This window comes from Notamacropus eugenii, chromosome 1, assembly GCF_028372415.1.
Source record: "Notamacropus eugenii isolate mMacEug1 chromosome 1, mMacEug1.pri_v2, whole genome shotgun sequence".
Taxonomy (NCBI): Eukaryota; Metazoa; Chordata; class Mammalia; order Diprotodontia; family Macropodidae; genus Notamacropus; species Notamacropus eugenii.
Window position 1 is genome coordinate 429,886,776 of NC_092872.1, and position 21,444 is coordinate 429,908,219.

A 21,444-nucleotide genomic window follows, 5' to 3' on the forward strand; every position below is an offset into this window, starting at 1 on the left:
GACTCCATGAGACAATAAGAAATGTTAAATGTTAAAATTCAACAATTTTTAAAAATAATGTAAGTTATCCAAGACAATTCATCTGGAAAACAATTGGAAAAGAGATGGATTCAGAATCATCAAACTGAAAACCATGACCCTAAAAGAAACTTCTGGATACTGTACTTCAAGAAATCATAAAAGAAAAATTTCCCAGAAATATAAGAACCAGAGAAAAATAGGAAAATAGAAAGAATAGAAAGAAAATAGAAAGAAACTACTGATCAACCCCTAAAAGAAACTGCAGATTGGAAACAACTAGTAATGTTGTAATAAGAAGCTTCCAAGTTAAAGAAAAAATACTGCAAGTACAGAAACAGTAAGACATAGAAACAGAAAGAAGCCCAGCTGCCCCAATAATTGTTCAAAAATAATAATAGTAATAACACCTCAGGAAGAATGCTGGATCATGTAGTTATTGGGGAATCAAAGGAGAATTTACTGAAGATCATCTTTCCAGCCTAAGTGACTTATAGGCAAGTGAAAAGAGCAGAATCTATGGGATGGGATTAATATGGACTCAGTACCTAGAGTGTCAAGTAAAGTCACTAATTCAGGGATATCCAGAGATGACCATGGACTTGACCCCCTGCTCAGACCAGTAGCATGAATTCAGTGTCCAGAACATATCATGGATTCAGACTTCTCTCATAGGAGCCAAAATTTCAGACTCAATACTGAGAATTCCCAGCAAGGCCATCTGGGTTTCCCAAAGCAAAACAAACAAAGAGATAAAGAGTTATTATGGGGCCAGAGATGCTCAAGACACAAATTAATAAGAGAAGAACAATTCCAAAACACAACAGACCTTACTCACAAGATCAATCAGAATTTTTAGAATAAATGAGACGAGAATTTCTTTGCAGAGTTTGAAATTATATTATAAATGAAATGAGAGTGATGAAGGAATGAATTAGAAAAAATGAAAGTGCTGGAAGAGAGACTTGTAAAAGGAATTAATAGCTTAGCCCTTAGAAGGACAAAGTCTTACCCAAGCAACAGACTTCCTGAAAATTAAATTGGACCAAACAAAAGTTAATGACTCCATGAATAAAAAAGAAATATTAAAACAAAGTGGAAAGATTCAAAAAAAGAAAATATAAATTATCTCATATCAGAAACATCTGTCCTGAAAAACATGGGGCTTTCGCTTGAGACCTCTGGTGCTAAGAGTGGAGAATTTTAAGAATTATTGAACTAGTACCTAAAAGCTATGATATTACCACCACCATCACCCAGCCCCAAAAGATCAAGCATCATATTTCAAGAAATTATAAAAAAAACCTGATCAAATCTCTTAGAACCAATGGGTAAAGTGAAAATGGGAAGATTCCATCAGTCACATCTTCAAACAAACTCCAAAATGAAAGTTCCAAAGATCATCATAGTCAATATATCCAAACCTTCCAAGTTTAAAAAAAAAATGTCAAAAATTTCTCACAGAAAATTTAAGCACTAAGAAACAACAATCAGAATTACATAATATTTAGCAGCTATCACTCAGTGATCCAAAAAGCAAAAGATATAAGCTTGATGCCATCAAGAATAAATTATCCAGAAAAACTGACTGTAAATCTAGAAGCATAAAAATTAGCTTTTAAGGGAGTAGAGCAAAGATGGTGGAGTAGAAGCATGGACCTGCTCAAGCTCTCCCCTCAAAGCCCTTAAAATGCTGTAAAAAAAATGACAACAAATTCTAGAACAACTGAAGTCACAAAAATACAGGGTGAAACAGATTTCTAACCCAAGCCAACCCGGAAGACCAGCAGAAAGGGTCTATTGCACTGGGTCCAGAGCAGAGCACAGCCAAGTGTGGACTGTGCTGACATAGGCAGGACTGGAGCAGGCTTTAGGGCACTGAGTCATTGGCAGCTACTGTAGTTTCCAGATTTCTCAATCCACAAATGCCAAAGACAGCTTCAAGGATCAGTGATAAAGCTCTTTAATCTGAGTGAAAGGAGTATATGATTAGGCTCCAGGCCCAGCCCCAGCCCCAGGGCAGTGGCAACCATTGCCATAGCAGCAATTGCTTCTGGAGCTCTCTGCCTACAGATGGTGAGGGAATCGAGCAGCTACTCTGGGTCTCAGTCCTGAGTGGAAGTCCTGGGATAAGGAGGAGCACTGGCATGGCAAAGTTGGTGGCAGCTGTGGAGAGGGAATCCTACTTACAGTTCCAGGGCAGAAAAGAGTGTTTGTGATTGCTCACAAAACATAAAGTAGGACAGGAGAAGAGTAAATACATTTCGCTTGATTATTTCACTTTGGAAGAACTGAGAACTTACAGATTCCTAGAGATATCTTGGAGAACAGCTGCATAAAACCTCTGAAGCCTGGGGGAATATACCCTCCATTTCACAAAGGGCTCAATAGTCAAGTAATTGGTTGGAAAAATGCCCAAAAAGGTTACTTTCTTGGTGAAAAGGTATTTTCTTCCATCCTTTTGGATGAGGAAGATCAAAGCATACAACCAGAGGAAAACAGCAAGGTCAAGGCTCCTACATCCAAAGACTCCAAAAAATATATGAAATGATCTCAGACTATGGAAGATTTTGTAAACCAAGTAAGAGAGGTGGAGGAAAAATTAGGAAAAGAAATAAGAATGATGCAAGAAAACAATGAAAAACAAGTCAACAGCTTGCTAAATGAGGGCCAAAAATGCTGAAAAAAATAACACTTTTAAAAATAGACTAACCCAAATGGAAAAAAAGGTTCAAAAAGCTAATGAGAAGAATGCCTTAAAAAGCAGAATTGACCAAATGGAAAAGGAGATTCAAAAGCTCACTGAAGAAAATAGTTGTTTAAAAATTAGAATGGAGCAGGTGGAAGCTAATGTTTTTATGAGAAATCAAGAAATTATAAAACAAAACCAAAAGAATGAAAAAAATAGAAAACAATGTAAAATATCTCATTGGAAAAACAACTGACCTGGAAAATAGATCCAGGAGAGATAATTTAAAAACTATTGGTTCACCTGAAAACCATGATCAAAAAGAGTTCTAGACATCATCTTCCAAGAAATTATCAAGGAAAACTGCCCTAATGTTCTAGAACCAGGGGGTAAAATAGAAATGAAAAGAATCCATCAATCACCTCCTGAAAGAGACCCCAAAAGGAAAACTTCTAGGAATTTCCTCAAAAATGACATTCCATGTTTTGCCTCTGAGATTTCATGGGATCTGTCCCTCACATCTGGAATGTTCTCCCTTCACACCTCTACCTCCTAATTTCCTCGCCTTCCTTCAAGATTCACTTCAAATCCTGCCTTCTACATGAGTCCTTCTGTGGATCTAACACTGCTACTGTCTTCCTTCTGAGATGACAAATCTTAAGAGCCAGTCTCACTTCCCATCCTTGCCATAATCAGTCTCTGTACCATAGGCCATGGAAATTATTATGTTTGACTTAATGTCTGCTCCACAACTATTCCAGGTTCCAAATAACTTAGGAACTCACATATTTCTCTCTCTTGAGATATTGAACTTATGAGACTTTCAAATAGTTTCAGAACTTCAGAGTTGGAATTATATTTTAAGATTATCTAGTCTACATGATGGAAAATGCTATCCACATTCAGAGAAAGAACTGTGGAGTCTGCATGGAAATCAAAACAAACTGTTTTCTCTTTTTTGTTTGTTTTCTTTCTCATGGTTTTCCCCTTTTGCTCTGATTCTTCTTTCACAACATGACTAATGTGGAAATATGTTTAATATGATTGTACATGTATAATCTATATCAGATTGCATGTGTCTTCGGGAGGGGATAAGGGAGGGAGGGGGAAATTTAGAAGTGAAAATCTTATAAAAATGTATATTGAATACTAAAAATAAATTAATTTTTAAAAAAGATTATCTAGGCTAATATCTTCATTTTATAGATGGGGAAATTGAGGTCCAAGATAGTCAAAGGGTTGTCCACAGTTTCACAAGAAGAGAGGGGCAAATGTGGGACTTTTCCACTTCTGCTTGGGTGTTCTTCCACTATACTTCTGAGCCCAAGAACCTTTCTCCTCCAAGTAAGTCTATACTTCTGTATTCCTATTCAAGAAGATGACACAGATCAGGTTCATTGAAAACAAATCTTTTTATTGTCAGGGAAATAAAACAAATACAGTAGCTACCATTCACAAAGAGGATCCCAGTTTTAGAAACAGAATAGAAGGAGACAGTCAATCCCTGAGTGAGGACCCCCAGGAGAGACCTATAGATTAGAAAATCCAAATCTTAGGTTAAACTGAGTGATCTCAAAGGCATCTCATCCATGGACTAGGTTATAAGGCAAATCATCAAAGACCATAGAACATGAACCTGTAATGAGAAAAAAAAAACCACATTATATTATGACATCCAAATCACCATTCTGTCCTAATCTGTGCATGGGTTCATGAGTCTATTTGTGCCTAGGTTCAATCTTCAATCTATATCCATTGCTTGGGATCAAAGAGGACCCAGGTCCAGGGATTAATCTGTGGCTCAAGGCTCAGTCTATAACAAAGTTCAAGACTTAGCCTACAGCAAAGATTAGGATTAGATCTGGGGCCAGATACAGAGGCCAGTCTGTGATTAGGGTTAAGAATTATTCTGCAGCTATGAAACAAAGACATGAACAGATTCATACTAGAATGGAACCTTGGCCTCATTAGCTCTAACCACTGGACAACTAGTCAGAGGTTCTGACCATTGCTGTGATGAGGGATGAAGATTCTGTGGTCCCTTGAGATAAGGGCCTTTCTTCTTCAGGACTTTGTGAAGATAGAAAAGTATTCTTACTTGTTAGATGGTACAGAATAGAGTATTCATTAGGGTGAATTCAAACTAATTTCAGATTCTGAGTTTGAAGATTGTCTGGAAGAAAACACAAAGTGTAGATCTAAATCTCTGATATTAGAAGAAAATTATTTGACAAATTATATCCCAGAGCTGCAGTAGTGCTACATTTAAGTGCTGATTTAAGGAGAAAGTCAGAGCAAGAGGATCAAAGTTGAGAAATGATTAGTTGATCTTGAACTTTACCAATAAAAGGACTCTCTCTCTCTCTTTCTCTTTCTTTCTTTCTCAGAAAGGAAGATTTAGGATTACAGAAGTTAGATATAGATGAAAACTAAAATACCATCTGGTTCAACTCCATTTTGAACTAAGGTTCAGAAAAGGGAAAAGATTTGCCCAAGGCCACAGACAGGTAGGTAGCAGAGACAGAATTAGAAGCCAGACATTCTGCTTTCAAATCCGTTGCTCTTCCCATTACACCAGAAAAGAGTAATTTCTGTTCCTAAGGAAAGAAAACATCATAAACTAGGCTTGGAGCAAAATGGCATAAATCACTCCCTCAAAGCACTTTTTAAGACAAAATCATTTGAGAGGATGACATTCAGGCCATTGTCGTGAAAGATGGAGATACAGGGATGTTGGGAAATTACTGCTGAGGAGGCTGGCACTCAGAGGAAGAATAAGTTAGGGCTAGGCTAGGGAGGATTTCACTGGTATGTGGTTCATCTGGTAACTTCCTGTTTTAGCTCTTTATTCTTGGTAATCAGATGCTAAATTCATGTGTTTCTCTACAGTGACTCACCACGTGTAGGGTCTAAATTTCACTGCCCTGAGGAACAGATCTCGTTACAATGCCCTAGTTAAAACTCAGCCCTAGAAGTATGAGCCACCTTGGAGGCAAAATCTAGATATTAGGGGCCTGAAGGAAAACCACCAATGGTTGTAGAGATCAATGAAAGAGGAGGCAGAAACATCAGGCAGGAGACAATTATCTAGCTCTGGCTCTCATTTGCTCTCTACTGATTTTTATAATTCTCCCGTGTGGACTAGAGGCCTATGAGTCGTTACAGAAATGGAAGGGACTCATATTCATCTAGTAAGAAAAGTCTTTTTGTTTTGACACAAGTGGAAAGAGTTCTGATGTAAATCAGTAACAGATCACATCCTAGTTCAATTAGTGAGACTTAAGTGAGGACAAAACCATAATTGTCAATAAGAGGATTTGGAGTCAGAGGGCTGTAACTGAGTTCAGCCCACTAATTTCACAAATGAAGATACTGAGTCTCAGGGAAAAGTCTTGCCTAAGGTCACAGAGTTGCAAGGCTGGGATTTGAATCCAGCGTCTCTTATCCTAAATCCACACCTCTTTTTAGAGAAGCAGTACTGTAGAGTGGAGTGATTTGGATTTAAGACATGGTCCTTAAGAGAGAAATCTAACCTGTAACCCCCAAGTTATCTTGCAAGGTTTCAGTGACCAAAATTTACATTCCTTTGGGCAGGGCACCCTCAGGTAAGGATATTATACCCTATATGTACAGAGGGAGAAGGAAGAAAATAGAGGAGAGGAGAGAAAAGAAAATGAAGAAGAAAGAATGAAGGCAGGCAGGAAGGCAGGCAGGCAGGAAGGCAGGCAGGCAGGCAGGCAGGCAGGAAGGAAGGAAGGAAGGAAGGAAGGAAGGAAGGAAGGAAGGAAGGAAGGAAGGAAGGAAGGAAGGAAGGAAGGAAGGAAGGAAAGAAGGAAGGAAGGAAGGAAGGAAGGAAGCGAGGGAAGGAAGGAGGGAGGAAGAAAGGAATGAGTTGCATTGTCCAACTGAAACTGGCCAGTTGGGGAAGTTCATACTACTCACAGGTTCGTATTTGTCCTTATTACTGAAATCTCACAAAATATCTTGACCTTTCCCAGTCCATGCCCCAGGTGGTCATTGTTTGGGTTTTGATATCTCAGAGTGAGTGCAAATAGCAATTGTTTCTATTTTATCCAGAAACCTTGAAGGTCTTCCCCACTCAGATTGATTTTTTTTGACTAGGTAAAAGAGGCCATTCTTTGCCCCATTTCTTACCTAGCCTTAATCACTGAATGGGCATTGCCTCAGTCGAACTGAGACCTGGGCAAGAACTTAGCTTAAAAAAGCCAAGGTCCTTCACTGCATCCTGGACCATCTCCAGCCATCCTGATCTATATCTGGCCACTGGACCCAGATGGCTCTGGAGGAGAAGGTGAGGCTGGTGACTTTGTACAGCCCTGCCTCACTTAAATCCAATTCACTTTGATAACTGAGAACAGACGACAGCAACAAGCAACTGTGAAGTGGAAAGAGGGCTGGATGATGGACCAGTCTAGAGGCAAACATCAGTATTGATGCTGACAAGTTGTAGGAACCTGAGCAAGGAACCCAACCTCTCTTTGTCTTCGTTTCATCACCTATAAAGTGGGGATGATAATACCCTTATAGTTGCTAAAAGCAGCATTTTGGTACATCTTCAAGTACTATAGATCAAAGTATCATTGTTGTTACCACCATTTAACAATAACACAGGAGTTAGAGGGTCTGTCTGTCTTTGGCCAAGATTGGGGCTACTGCAATCTAACACAAAATAGCAAAAAGCTAAGTGATGTGGGATGGAGTGTATGTCCCACAGATTCTGCCCACTCCCAACCATCTCAAAATGAATAGCTCAAAATAGGAGTTTCAATGTCCCCCTCTCTATATATTCCAAATCTATATATTCCCTCAATCTCTCTCTCTCTTCCTTCCTTCTTTCCTTCCTTCTTTTGTTCCTTCCTCCATCCTTCCCTTTCTTTTCTCCTTTCTTTTCTTCATTAAACACTGAGTTTACCCATCCTCCTATAAATACTTCAGTTAAAACTACCAAACACACATGACAGTTCTCACTCTGAGGCTCAATCTCCCAAATTGTTCCATTACAGCATCATTAACACTTTAGCCTGGTTTTTGATAACTGGTACCACTACAGGATCAGAGTGAGATGACAGGTCAGACTTCAATGGAAAAGGGGACAGAGATAAGCTAGAATGAACTTCAGTATTTGGCTTCTATCGTTTCTGGTCAGAGCTTTGGAGAAGACAAGAAAAATACCAAGACTGAAACTTACTTAACAAGTCCCCAGCTACATTAGCACCCGAGAGGTTTACCAGATTCTTGAGGACAGGACAGGCCTACAAGGCAGAATATATGGTGAGTGATCCACATGGGTAGAGAGTAATTATAATAGCAGTAATAATTTGATGATAAAAAGAATATACTTACTTTATAGTATAAGGTTGACTAAACATGTTCCTTGAAACAATCTTTTAAATGGATAGTGTAAGAATTATTGTGAAGATTTTATAAAGAAAATTGAGGGTAAAATGGTTAAGGGACTAGCCCTGAGTTACACAGATAATAAGGATTAGATTTGGTCTTTGAACCAGGATCTCCAGGCTCCAAATCCAATGTACATGTATATGTTTATTTGTCTTTGCAGGTGTGCTTATGTGTGTATATATGCATAGGATATGACACAAAGTCTTCAGTTATACTAAGTAGGAACAAGTTTGTCCCTCTCCTAGGACTTTGGAGTGACTTGCAATCTTTATCTTTTTCTGATAAAAAGGATGAAAGTAGTAGGCAATATCTTTAACAGGGACAATTTCAGATCTGGATGGAGAAGATAGAAGATGGGACCTGAGTCCCAAATGATAAGGTTGTTGGAAGCGGAAGGCATTCACCATACCCAAAAGAAAAGTACACACAGACCACAGTCGGCGGGCCTTCCCTTGCCACAGAATCACTGTGATGAGGGGTAAAGAAGGGTACTAGAATCACAGTCACCAAAGGAGCATGCTAAGTGGCACCATAATACACAGAGCCCTGGGACTAGAGTCAAGAAGACTCATATTCCCGAGTTCAAATCTGGCCTCAGGCACTTACTGGCTATGTGACCCTGGGCAAGTCATTTAACCTCTGTTTGCTTCAATTTCCTCATCTATTAATAGAGTAGGAGAAGGAAATGGCAAACCACTCAAGCATCTTGAGTATTGAGCCAAGAAAACCCCAAACGGAGTCACAAAGAGCCAGATGCAACTAAAAGCAGCTAAACAAAATCAGCAAAGGGGCATGCTGATATCCCTGAACGTATCCACTCAGAAACAAAGAGATTAGTCCTTCCTGGGTTTGCTTTTTGCTCTTATCCCTGATTGGTCTCTATCTCAAGCCTTTTCCCTCTCTATAGTCATAAACCTGCTTCTCCCTGTAACTTCTGTTTACCAAAGGTACCATGATTCTCCCAGTTTCCCAGACTTGTGCCTTGGAGTCATTCTTGATTCTACTCTCTTTGTCCTCTTCACATCCCAGAAAATCTGTCCTTTTTTTATGTCTTTCACTCATCCCCACCTCTCCACCTTCGTTGCTACCACCTTAAGTTCTGCTCGTATGAGCTATGGTGACAACCTCTGAACTCATATTCCTGCCTCCAGGCTTTCCCTTCACTGACCCTTTCTGCTCACCCTTCAAGAAGAATCTTCATAATTTATCACCCTGATCTTCTCATTCATCTACTCAAAAATTTTCAGTGCTTATCTGTTTGTTATTTTTGTTCAATCATTTCAGGCATATCCGTCTTTTTGTGACCCCATGGGGAGTTTTCTTGGCAGAGATACTGGAGTGGTTTGCCATTTTATTCTCCAATCAATTTTACAGATGAGGAACTGAGGCAAACAAAGTTAAGTAGCCTTCCCAGGGTCACATGGTAAGTAAGCATCTAAGGCCACTTTTGAACTCAGGTCTTCCTGACCCTAGACCCAGTACTCTATCCTGTACCAATTGGTATATTACATATAAAATAAAACTTAAATGATCCCTCAGCCTCTTTCCCATCTACTTTTTCAGCCTTAACTCACACTACTCCATCTGATAGACAGTTCTCCCTTACATATAAAGGGGGTTAGGGGTGCAAAAATCCACAAAAGCTTTTGACCCTTCCTTCATACCAAAGAAGTCTAAATTATTGTGTTATTAAAAGACAACATCTGTTGATATTATCTAGTAGTGTACATATATTTTATTCATTTCTGAGTTTCTATACTTTTTCTGTATCATCTGTTGGTCTTCATGTGTCATCTGTGACTTCCACAAAACTCCTCAAAAATTCCCCTTTAGTTTCTTATTCTGACCCATGATATATTGAAACCACCCTGAGGAAAGTTGCAAGGGGCAAGGGATAACTGTACTAGGCGTAACAGGTATTGTTCAACCCCATTCTATTCTTACCCTCTTCAACCTCTGATATTAAAGACATTGTCTTCCATGTCTAGAATGTATTTTTTCCTTCCAAACCCATTTCAGGTAAAAGTGATCTCTCCCTTCTCAAATTTTAGATAGCACTTTACCTGAACCTCTTTTCTGCCCAAAATATCCTTCTTTACCTCTCATCACAGTGATAGAAAGATATTTAGATAGCTAGATAAACATATATACATATACATATGCATGGCATATCTCCTCCACCCAATAGCTTGTGAATTTCTTGATGAAAAGGATAGTCATTTTTTTAATCTCTGTATCCCTGGTACAGACCACAAGGCCCTCTGCATGGTTGCTAGCAGTTAATGAAATGCTTGTGGAATTGACTACCCAGAATAACAGACTTAAGACCTACCTGTTTCTCTATTGAAATAGGAAGCAATTTCTTTAGAAGACCGTCCACTCTTCTCAAGACATAACTATCAAGCCTTAGCAAGCTAGCGAAGAGAAAATGAGACATAAGAGTGTTAGCTGGGTAACATACCCATAGTTAGACTCAGTGTCAAAAAGTGCAGGGACTGAGGTCTTAAAGAGGAGTGTCCACAACACAAATGAACTTTTAAAGAGAGATGTCAGGACTACAAACGTTAAATGGACCAGAACATCCCAGGCCTACCACACATCTCATCTGGGCCTGACTGATATGAGCAGGTAGCAAATGCATCACATGGCTTTGAATTTTCTGAGTGTTCTCATTTTTCTGCCTTCACATAGGATCTTGCTTGATCCTCACATCATCTTTGGAGGGAAGCATCATTGTCATGATATTACAAGGAAAGGAACAGAGCCAAATTAAGTTCAAACTGGCCAAGGTCACACGGCATGGCAGGGTGGCGAGGTCAATGCCTCTCGGTTCTGTGTTATTGTCTTCACTCCTTGCTCTTTCCCTTCTCCCATCAAAATCTGCTCTCAAAAAAAAGCCAAAACCCAGAAAGTGGGAGAAACTAAGGTCAGTGTTGGGGAGTAAGTCACAAATAGAATTGTAAACATGAACAAGGTTACGTCCTTCTCCTCCTCTGACCCCAAATGACAGAAATAGCCCAGAACAAATGGAAACTAATGCTCACCCATCCAAAAGAGAGATAGAGATAGTGGCGGAGTCACTGGAACAATCTCCAAGGACCAGATTGGAGACACCAGAAACGGCATCATTCCCAAGGTTGATGTTTAGAAGGATATCCAAACCAACCTTAACTTTGATCAAGTTTGGGAGAATAGGATTTCTGGAAGAAATAGAATCATTGAGACCCAGAACCCACAGGTTCATACCTTCTCTAGTGTTTCCCCCACAAGTTTACATCACCACACCATCATCTGAACCCAGATATTTCCCTCATCTAGTAGTTTACATAATAGGGAAGTTTACATCCTTCATATCTTTTATGGGAACAGAGGGAAAGTCACATTAAAATCTTGCATGGCATTATGCACTGTTAAAAGAGATATCAATTATAACCAAGGCACATAAGACTAGTTTTTGATAAGGAACAAAATTCGCAAAATGTCAGAGGCAGGGCATTTCTTGAAGGCCACCCACCAAATACAACACCCTAATTTTAAAGAGAAGAAATATTTCCTCCAACCGCAAGTTTATATAATTTCTATCATTGTCCCATTGTCCTCTTCCAGATATTTCCCTTATTCAGTAGTTTATATAATCCAGAAGTTTACATTATTTATCCTTTTTAATGGGAACAGATGAGGATAGGTCACATCAAAATATTTCTTAGCATTAACAATTATTTTAACAACTCAATTACAACCGGAACAAATGAGACCAATTTAAAGAAAAGACCTAAATTTGACTGAATGCCAGGCTGGGAGGCATCTGAGAGGCCAATCTACTCTGGTACCCTCATTTTAGGAGGAAGATTAAGCCCAAGAGACAAGAAGTCATTTCCCTAAGATGACAAATGAGTTAGTGATGGAGCAAGGACTCAGACCAAGATTCTCTGACTACCCTCACCCCAACCCAGGATTCTGTCCACTGCAAAGTGCTGCCACCCATGAATTCTCCTGCTCTCCGATGTGTACTCACACTTTCAAGCCAACTGTCGCACTGACGGGCGCTCTGAGGTTGATACTTTTGCCATCAGAACTCAGTTCAGCTTTGACCTTGAGCACTTCAGAGTCTAGAACCTTTACCCTGAACAGATAAGACAGAGATCATTAGATGTCTTTCTTTTCAAGGACAAGGATTTGAAGACGGGAGCAACATGAAACTGAAAAAAGATTAGTGTTAGGTTAGAAAATGCTGCAACTAGAAAGACTCTCAGGAATCATCTAGTCTCAGGTAAATTTGTTTCTTGAGAGTGTCTTAATAACAATTTCATTATATTTGATTTCCTTTTTAATACTGCGTATTTTATTTTAAGTATTTAAGGACATGATTCTGAAAAGGGGTCCATAGACATCACCAGACTGCCACTGGCTTCCATCACACAAAAAAGACCCCTGGTCCAGTCCAACACTATCATTGTATACAGAGAGAAAATGTGAATTAAAAAGGAGAAGAGACTTGGTTAAGAACCCATAGCAAAACAGTGTTAGAGGCAGAGGTCAAGTTGAAGTTTAAAACCCCAAGTCAAGGGCTTTTCCTATTCCATCACAGCTGCTCCTCTTAAAACAACATCCATAATAAAAATTCACTTTTCTGTAGTCTTTTAAGGTTTACAAAGTGCTTTCTTCACAACCACCTTGTGAGATATACAGCTCTCTACACCAAGATGAGTGTCTCAGAAAATGTATTGAGCCTAAATAATCCAGGTCCAGGACCTTCATTACAATTTTGGAGAAGGAACTATTCCAAAGAAGAACAGAATATCTACTAACAAGGAGGAAAGGATAGAGTGGCAGAAATGGGATCAAGTCCCTGAAATTTATCTTCAGTGATTTCTCATCCTCACTCTAGATCTTTTTTTTATTTTTCAAAAAGTAAAATCCTTAATGGATCCCTTCCTGTCTAACATATTGTGTGCCAATCCTCTTCCCCTCTTAGCCTGCTCTTAGGGGAAGAACTGTTAAAATAATTCACAATGAAATGTCACTAACATAAGAGATTTAAAAATATTTTCCTCTCCCAAGGATTGTTGTTGTTCAGCCATTTCAGACTTTTCATGGTCCCACTTGGGGTTTTCTTGGCAAAGATACTAGAGTAGTTTGCCATTTCCTCCTCCAGTTTATTTTACAAATGAGGAAACTGAGTCAAATAAAGTTAAATAATTTGCCCAGGGTCACACAGCTACCAAGTGTCTTGAGGCTGGATTTGAACTCAGGAAGATGGGTCTTTCTGACTTCAGTCCTGGCACTCTATCCACTGCAAAAAACCTTAGCCTCTGCTTCTCTATAATTTCCTTAAACTCTCCTACATCCCCTATTACATATTTATAGCCATCTTTCTTGAAGTTTCTGAGGCTTGAGTGAAATGGAAATTATTGTGGTAGACTCTGTAGGGAGACAGTAGACTCTGACTCTTTCACCTCCCATCAGGATGCCATAGCTGCCTCTTCAGAAAGGAAGTTGTATTGGTCTTTTCCAAAGGGTTTCCATTAAGTCTAAAGGAATCAACTTACCCAAGAGCATTTTCAAGCTTGGAGACCACAGTATTCACAGAAGAGCCAATCAAATCTCCAGCACCTCCTACAACACGATTCAGAATTTGTCCAATGGGAGTGACCTTAAGTTTTTCCACTTCCCCTGTAAGGTCCTGACCAAGTACTGCGAATAAAACCAATCAAATAATCAATAAGCATTTATTGAACACCAACTGCCTAGCATGTGGGAAGGGGCAAACCAGAGATTAAAGAGGAATCTTCCTGATCCCAGAACTCATCTTCCTGAGCTCAACTCTAGTTTCAGACCCTCCCTATCTGTATGATCCTAGACAAGTCACTTAACCCTGTCTGCCTCGATTTCCTCACCTATAAAATGAACTGGAGAAGGCAAACCACTCCAGTATCTTTGCCAAGAAAGCCCCAAATGGGGTCACAAAGAATCAGAAGTGACTGAACAATAACAGTGCTTGAAACAGTGAAAAGAGGATTAAATCTGGTATTAACTGGATGATCTTGGGCAAGTAACTTTGACTCTCTAGACTTCAGTTTGTTGTTGTTCAGTTATTTTCAGTTGTATCTGACTTTTCATGACCCCATTTGGGTTTATTTGGGTTTTCTATTGTTGTTATGGTGGTTTGGCAAAGACACTGGAATATTTGCCATTTTCTTCTCCAACTCATTTTACAGATGAGAAAAATGAGGCAAGCTGGGTTAAGTAACTTGCCCAAGGTCACACAGTTAGTAAGTGTCTGAGCATGGATTTAAACTCAGGTCTTCCTGACTTCAAGTCTAGTACTCTATCCACTGCCATCCAGCTGGGCAAGGCCTCAGTTTCCTCATGAATAAAAACATGGGTTAAACCAGTAGCCTCTAAGGTCCCTTTGGGTTTTAAAGCTATTATCCTCTGACTACATGATTTCCAAGATTCTTCTTAGCTCTAAATTCTTTGATCTGCCCCCTCAGCAGTCTGCTGGTAGACGATCAGCTCTCTGGGGGAAAGATAAGCTCAATACTTTTATGTTTGATCTGCAGGATTAAAATTTTCTCTCTCACTCTCTTAATTCTGGATAATCAGCAAAACAATCCATCAGGCCCTGATTTTTAGAATTTGCAAATTTCTGAGTTGTGAATACTCACACAGATCATTTAAGAGTAGTCTTTGAGCCAGTCCCAGCACATTCCTGCCTTCATCCCTTTCAGTCTAAGATGTGATGAGTCTACCCTTCTTTTCATCAACTGACAAGCATTTTGTTACTATGTGCCAGAAACTATTCTAAGTGCTGGGGATAAAAAGAAAAGTAAAAGCACACTCCCTCCCTCAGGGGGCTCACATTTTAAAGGGAGAGACAACGTGAAAATAACTATGTGTGAACATGAAGTATACAGAGTAGATGGGAGGCAATCACAGAGAGAAGGCCCCAGCAGCAGGAGAGGCCAGGAGAGGCTTCCTGCAGAAGATGGCATGTGAGTTAAGCATTGAAGGAAATAAGGAAGCCAGGAGGCAAAGGTTAGGAGGGAGAGCATTCTGAGCATGGGGGACAGCCAATGCAAAGACATAAATTAAGGCGAGCTACACTCTAGGAAAGTCTAATTGTTAGATGCGCACATAAACAAGCATCATTCAGATGAGAGCTGGAATTGCAGTCATGGGATGCAATAGATAGATCTGGCCTTGCACACCTAACCTGTGCCATTCACTGTCACTCCTGTTGACTCACCTTGAAGCTTGTCTGTAACCAAAGGTGTTTCCTTATTCAGAGCAGATTGCACATTACCCAGAACAGGATTTAGGCTACCCAACAGGCAGCAGGAGGGGCTGATGAACAGGCCACACAGGAGAGTAAGTCTCCAAAGGGAAAGCATCTTCCTGCAGGGAAAGGAGACAGATTGTGAGCATCAAAGGACCTAATAAAAATGAGGTTTTTACCAAGTGGACACTCATAAGAAGGACTGTTACTTTTAGAGTACTTCATCGCATTTTTACTGCTATTTTAGCAAGAAACCTTGAAAAATAATCATTTATTAAATGCATACTATGTGTCAGAATCTGAACTTAGTCCTAAGGCTACAAAGACAAGAAAGAAATACTTATAAAATTCTAAGTTTAGAGGTAAGAGGAAGCTTAGTGTTCTAGACCAGCACTCATTTTACAAATAAGGAAACTTAAACCAGGAAAGATTTAAGTCTTTCCCAAAGTCATGCAAACAGTAAGTGAAAGGTCTAGGATTTGATCCCAGGTACCTCAATTCCACAATCAATACTCTTTTCACTGTACTATGCTGCCTCCCAGAAGTCCTGGCTAACAGCAACAACTGCCCCTGCCACCGCCACCACCACCAGCATTTGTATAGTGCCCTAAGATTGGCACAACACTTAATTTATCTCATTTTCCACTTTCAACAACTCTGGGAAGTAGGTGCTATTATTATCATCATTTTACAAAGGAGGAAACTAAGGTAGACACAGGTTAATTGACTTGCTCAGGATCACACAGTTACTAGGTACCTAGGTCTGGATTTGAACTCAGGACTTTTTGACTCCAGGTGTAGCATTTAGTCTACTGCTTCACATAACTACTGAGAAGCTGACATTCTGTTACAGTGTGTGTGTCTGTAGTTTACGTATATATATATGCATATATATGTATATAGTTTGATGGGGCCTGTGGTGCCCTAATTTAGGGAAATCTTGGTTAAGGAAACTCCTTCTAACAGTGTACGTTTGTTTTTTCTCTCAACTTAAAGTGTTTGAGAAGTGCTTGGGTTACTGAGAGATTAAATGATTTGCTCAAGGTCACATGGACTGACTGAAAAAGTAGGTTGGAGACAGATTGTGAGGGCCTTTAAGTGTAAGGATAAGGTGTTGATGGGGCAGCTAGGTGGTGCAGTGGGATAGAGCACCAGTGCAGGAATCAGGAGGACCTGAGTTCAAATCTCACCTCAGACACAACACTTACTAGCTGTGTGACCTTGGACAAGTCACAACCCCAATTGCCTCATCCTGGGTCATCTCCAGTCATCCTGATGAATATCTGGTCACTGGATTCAGATGGCTCTGGAGGAGAAGTGAGGTTGGTGACCTGTACAGCCCTCCCTCACTCAAAACAAAGTCAAGAGCAAGTCATGTCATTATTTCTCTGATGGCATGGTCTTCTTTGGCAACAAAGGGAACACACATATACACAGATACATATACAAATACCTATTTATATATGTATGTACGTATGTGTGTATAAATATATACACACATGTAAATATAAACAAAAGTAACCAATAGGAGTTAGTCATAATTTCATAGAACTGACAAGTTGTAGATTATTCAGAGATAATCTAGTTCACCTCTGATTTTACAGGTGAGGAAACGGAATCCCTGAAAAGTTACATGGATTACCCAAGGCCACACTAATTGCAAACAGAGTCAATATTCGTACCCAGTTCCTCTGACTTCATATGTAGTGTGTTGATTGCTATATTCTCGCTTTTTTTCAATAGGAGTAAACTTGTTTCAGAGGGTGCCTTGGACAATGTCAGGCAGTGTATCAAGGGCAGAACAGACAGCAAATGCCAATTATGCCCATTCTTTTGCGCCTACAAAGATTCCCAGCAACTTTTTTGCCCCATACTCACAGGTTTTACCTGGTTCAATGAGGAGATTTGGATCCTTGTTCCTACTCTCTTCTGGGCTCTGCTCAAAACCTCTGAGGAGACAGCTGCTCTTATAGTGAGAGCATGAGGGGGAATGAAGGACAGTGGCCCGCATGACTGGGTCTGGCTCTGTGTTTGACCTCAGTAGTCTCCAAAATAAATAATCACTATACACAATGAGTAGTAAGACATGGGACTTGATTGTTGCTGAGGATGCCTAGATTGGAGGTTGCTGCCAAGATCCATGATACAATGGAAAGAAAAATGGATTTAGAGCCATAGGAGGGAAGGTTCAATCCTGTCTCTGTCCCTTGCTACCTCTATGTCCTTTGGCAAGCCACTTAACCTCATTTTTCTCATCTGCAAAATGAGGGGCTTGAACAGGATTGTCTCTAATATCCCTTTCAGCTCTAAACCAATGTTCCTATGATTAAAGATGAGAATTTCATGTTTTAGTGGGTTTTGAGTGGTATCTTACTACTAGACAAGGAGCTGATTGCAGTTTGTTGAATAAAAGGAAGGTCAAAAAGTTATTGCTCTATAGATAATAGTAGCCACCATTACCATATCATTCAAACATTTATAAAGCATTTTATCCAAGGGCAATCTTGTGAAATAAAAAAGACTAGTTTTTTTTATCCCCATTTCCTATTGGGGACCGCATTGAATTTTACAGTAAGGCAAACTGAGTCTGAGAGAAGTGAAGTAATTTGCCCAATATCACATATCTAATACATGTTAAAATCAGGATTTAAGCTCATGACTTGAATTCAAGGGGAGGTTCTTCAATACCATCACTGCTTCTGTGTTATCAACTCATTGGTATTGTTTTCATTTTTTAATATTTTTAAAAGTAAATTTTTTACATTTCATTACTTATTTGTTTTTAACATTCTTTTCTTTTTAAATTTTAAATTGCAAATTTTCTCCCTCCCTCCCAACCCCTCCTACATGCACTGAGAAGGCAATTGATATGACATTGATTATACATGTGAAATTATGTAAAATATTTCCATATTAGCCATATTTTTAAAGCAAGAAAAATAAAGTGAGAAAATTATTCTTTAATTTGAACTCAGTGTTCATCAGTTCTTTCTGAGGAGCTGGATAACATCTTTTCATCATGAGTCCTTTGGAATTCTTTTGGATCATTGTATTGATCAAAGTAACCAACTCTTTCACAGCTGATCATCATTACAATATTGCTGATACTGTGCATGATGAAGTTCTAGTTCTTCTCATCTCACTTTTGCCTCAGTTCATCTAGGTCTTGTCATTTTTTTTTCTGTATCATTTCTCATTTCTTATACCACGACAGTACTCCATCACAACCATATACCACAACTTGTTTAGCCATTCCCTAATTGATAACCATTGTCTCAGTTTCCAACTCTTTGTCACCACAGAAAGAGATACTATAAATATCTTTATCCATGTAGGTCCTTTTCTGTTTTCTTTTAAGTCTTTAGGACGTAGACCTAACATTGATATTTCTGGGTCAAAGGGTATGCAGTATTTTAGAGCCTTTTGGACGTAGTTCCAAATTATTTCCCAAAATACTTGGACTAGTTCACTACTCCACCAAGAATTCATTAATATACCTATTTTTACCTCTTGTTCTCCAGCATTTGTCATTTCTGATAAGTGAGATTCTGATAAGTACCTCAGAGTTGTCCTGATTTGCATTTTTTTAATCAATTGTGATTTAGAGCATTTTTTCATATGACTATAGATAGCTTTGCTTCCTTCTGAAAACAGCCTGTATATATTCTTTGATTATTTGAGGTTTTCTTAGAAACAACACTGGGAGAGGGGGGGGAGGGAGTCAAAATGGCAGAGTAGAAAGACGCACCTACTCTAGCGCTTCCCGCACAGCCCACGAAATACCTGTAAAAAATGACTCTAAACAAATTCTAGAGAAACAGAAGCCACAAAGCGATAGAGTGAAAGGGATTCCCAGTCCAAGGTAGCCTGGTAGGCCAACAGGAAGGGTCTATCACACTGGGCTCTGAAGGGAGCATAGCCCAGCCTTGGCCACGTGGAACCAGCAGGAGCAGGACCTGAGCAGGCCTTGGGGGTGGAATCCCTGGCAGCAGCTGCAGTTCCCAGATCCCTCAACTCACAAACACCAAAGACAGCTTCAAAGGTCAGTGAGAAAGGTTTTTCACCTGGGTGAGAAAGGATCAGGGTCCTCCCCTAGCCTCAGCCTCAGGAGGCAGAAGCAGCAGCAGCATCCATTTTTGGAGCTCTCGGCCTAAAGACTCTGGGGGAATTGAGGCGCTGATCTAAATCCCAGACCTGAGTGGCGTCCCTGGGGTGAGGAAGAGTGCTGGTGTGGTGGAGCTGGTGGAGGCTCTGAAAAGGGAATCCTGCTTGCAGATTCTGGTAGCTCCCAGACAAGAGCACAGGACAGGTGAGGAGTAAACTCCTCTCCCTTGATTGTGCCACTTTGGAGGAACTGAGAACTTACAGGTCCCCAAAATATACTCTCCTCTTGACAAAGGACTCAAAAGTCAAGTAACTGGCTGGGAAATGCCCCAAAAAGGGAAAAAATAAGACTATAAAAGGTTACTTTCTTGGCGAACAGGTATTTTATTCCATCCTTTCAGATGAGGAAGAAAAATGCTTACTATCAGAGGAAGACATAAAAGTCAAGGCTTCTGCATCCAAAACCTCCAAAATAAACATTTAATGGTCTCAGGCCATGGAAGAGCAAAAAAAAAAAAAGGATTTTGAAAATCAAGTAAGAAGGGTGGAGGAAAAATTGGGAAAAGAAATGAGAGCAATTCAAGGAAATCATGAAAAACGAGTAAACAGCTTGCTAAAGGAGACCCAAAAAATGCTGAAGAAAATAGCGTCTTTAAAAATAGACTAACTCAAATGGCAAAAGAGATCCAGAAAGCCAATGAGGATAAGAATGCTTTAAAAAGCAAAATTAAAGCCAAATGAAAAAGGAGATTCAAAAGCTCACTAAAGAAAGTAGTTCTTTGAAAATTAGAATGGAACAGATGGAAGTTAATGACTCTATGAGAAACCAAGAAATTACAAAACAAAACTAAAAGAATGAAAAATAGGAGACATCGTGAAATATCTCACTGGAAAAACAACTGACCTGGAAAATAAATTCAGGAGAGACAATTTAAAACTTATGGGACTACCTGAAAGCCATGATCAAAAAAAGAGCCTAGACCTCATTTTTAATGAAATTATCAAGGAAAGCTTCTCTAATATTCTGGAACTAGAGGGTAAAATAGATATTGAAAGAATCCACTGATCACCTCCTGAAAGAGTTCCAAAAAAGAGAAACTCCTAGGAATATTGTAGCCAAATGCCAGAGTTCTCAAGTCAAAGAGAAAATATTGCAAGCAGCCAGAAAGAAGTAATTCGAGTATTGTGGACATGCAATCATGGTAACACAAGATCTAGCAGCTTCTACATTAAGGGATTGAAGGGCTTGGAATATGATATTCCAGAAGTCAAAGGAACTACAATTAAAACCAAGAATCACCTACCCAGCAAAACTGAGTATAATACTTCAGGGGAAAACATGGTAATTCAATGAAATACAGAACTTTTAAGCATTCTTGATGAGCTGAATAGAAAATTTGACTTTCAAACTCAAGAATCAAGAAAAGGTAAACCAGAAAGAGAAATCATAAGGGACTTACTAAAGTTGAACTGTTTACATTCCTACATGGAAACATAATATTGGTACCTCTTGAAACTTTTCTCAGTATTTGAGTAGTTGGAGGGATTTCATATATATACATATATGTATATGTACATATATGTATGTATTATAAAGACAGAGGGCACAGGGTGAGTTGAATAGGAAAGGATTATATCTAAAAAATTAAAATTAAGATGTGAGAGAGGAATATATTGGGAGGAGAAAGAGAGAAATAGAATGGGGCAAATTATCTGCCATAAAAGAGGCAAGGAAAAGCTTTTTCAATGGAGGGGAAAAGGGGGGAGGTGAGAGGGGAAAGTGAAGCTTACTGTCATCACATTTGGCTTAAGAAGGGAATAACATGCACAGTCAATTTGGTATGAAAATCTATCTTTTACTACATGAAAGTAGGAGAGAAGGGAAGTGGGGTGGGGGGGCAAATGGGAGGAGAGAGTAATAAGAAGTAATCAC